Raw genomic sequence first — 2,542 nt, 5'->3', positions numbered from 1 at the left:
AAAAGATGGAACTCCTGTAGCAATTCTGTACTTACCTGACTATGTGGGAGATAATTTATCATTTAGTAATTTGTAGAGTTTTGTAGTTTTTATCTTGTCAGGAAAAATACATGAAAAAGTACATCCCTTTCAGACTACACCACTCTTCTGAATCTGCCAATATCTCCTTATTCCTACCATTGTCTTCGCATTCTTGAATGCAAAGAGCATGGGTGCCTTTTTACTTTTCTGAAAATGCATCACATTAAAAATAAATATATTAAAGAATTCTACTCTTGGTTGTGATGCAGTAGCTGGGGCTAAACTTGCTATCCCACAACGAACAAGCAGAACACTAAAAGAAATGATGAAACAACTGTCTTTACACTGGTTAATAGCCCATTGTTGTTAGCCCTGAGAAAAAGGATACAAAATAGGTGAGCACAATGATAACCTGGGCTATCTTCGTATAGGCACCTTCTAGACTGTAGTGAAGTTTAGGAAGAAGCGTCCAATTTTATTTCTAAATGACAGTTAGAAAGTACAATTTGAAAAGTTATTAAATATTAAGGAATGAACTTAACAAAATTTGTGTATAAAATATTGCTTAGGGCAATTAAAAACAATTAAATGGGGCAATATGCTAGGTTTCTGAGTTAAAAACTTAAATTGTTAAAATTTTTCATCCAATTTCTGTATAAATTCAGTGAAATCTGATTTAATACTCAGCTGTCACTTTCTTACCCCTTAGAAATTGACAAGATCCTAAAATTCATAAAGAAATATGAAAGACGTGAAATAGTTCAACAAATTTAAAATGAAAGAACAAAATTGAAAGACTTATGCTACCTAACTTTTTGATCATTATAAAGTGATAATAAAACAGTATTGTGTTGGCATAAGGATATATATCAATGAAATAGGATAGAGGTTTCAGAAATAGACTTACACATAATTGATCAATTTAATTTTGAAAAAGACACCAAGCTATGCAATGGGAAGAGTGATAGTTTTGTTTTTTTTTAACTGTGCTCAAAGCCCTGGATATTCCAAAACTAAAAATAAAAACAAATATTGAACTTTTAACTAACACCATATGTTGAAAATAACTCACAATTGATTATAGATCTACAAGTAAAGATCGAAAACTATCAAATTCCTACATAGGTGAAAGTTTCCTTATATTGAACACAAAAGCAAAAAGTATAAAAGGAGGGGCGCCTGGGTGGCTCAGTCATTAAGCATCTGCCTTCTGCTCAGGTCATGATTCCAGGGTCCTGGGATCGAGGCCTGCATCAGGCTCCCTGCTCAGCGGGAAGCCTGCTTCTCCCTCTCCCACTCCCCCTGCTTGTGTTCCCTCTCTCGCTGTGTCTCTCTCTGTCAAATAAATAAATAAAATCTTTTAAAAAAAAGTATAAAAGGAGAAGACTGATAAAATTGATATTATCAAAACTAAATTTTCCTCTGTGAGAGATACCATTACAAAAAATGAAAAAACAACAAATGAAAGCAAGCCACAAACTGAGAGAAAATATTTGCAATATGTATATCTGATGATAGACTTCTTTACAGATTTTATAAAGAATTCATATCTGAATAATAAAAAACAAACAAAAAATAAAGAAGTGGGAAATGGTTTAGAAAATATTAAGCAAAGAGATGAAGAGATGACCAATTCACACAAAAAGATTTTCAACACCATTAATCACAAGGAAATGTAAGTTGAAGCCACAATAAAATACTACTATACAGCCAAGAGAATGGCTATAATTAAAAAGACTATCCTTTTTTGTTGTTGTTGTTAAAGCTAGCATATTTTTTGATAACAGTGAAACCTATATCTAACACAGGACTTAGCCATTACACTTATAAGTAAGTATCTGAGAAAAAAAAAAAAACATATATCCATACTAAGATTTGTAAATAGCAACTTGTACATAGCAAATTCATTCATAATAGCCCCAAGTGACAAACAACCCATATGCTTATCAACAAATTAATGGATATCCACATGAAATAACATTTCACGTGGAATACCATATGGCAATGAAAAAGAATTCTACTGCTGCATACTACTGACGTATGTAGCAACATGGATGAATTTTAGAGAACATTGCATTGAGTAAAAGTAGATACTAAAAATAATCCTTTGTAATTCCATTTATATGAAATTTTAGAAAAAGGTAATTTACCCATAGTGAGAGAAAACAGAGAAATGAAAGAGCTTTTGGTGTGATGAAAATATTTTAAATCTTGATCATGATGGTGGTTATACGAGTGGGTTTTTTGTATTGTCCTAGTCATGTCAGGAAAATTATTCACTTTCTGTGGAGCAGGATGACTGCATTTAAGGGACTGATACTCAGATTGGATATAAGTTAGTCTTGTACAATATTTCCTTGACTAGTTTTCCTCTATCTCCTTTGAAGTTTAATAGGTTGTTGATACCTATGAGTAGTTTTCAAGGTTATTATAATTTGGCATTTTTTACTCTCATATACACTTAAAAAAACAAAACAAAACTGACATTGCTAACTAGCAGTCATCCACACCTCAGCGTAGA

The sequence above is a fragment of the Callorhinus ursinus genome, unplaced genomic scaffold (genome assembly GCF_003265705.2).
Source record: "Callorhinus ursinus isolate GAN/ISIS: 27379988/994484 unplaced genomic scaffold, GSC_fseal_2.0 scaffold2, whole genome shotgun sequence".
Taxonomy (NCBI): Eukaryota; Metazoa; Chordata; class Mammalia; order Carnivora; family Otariidae; genus Callorhinus; species Callorhinus ursinus.
The sequence above is the reverse complement of the archived record's forward strand: the minus strand, read 5'-3'. Positions refer to the sequence as shown.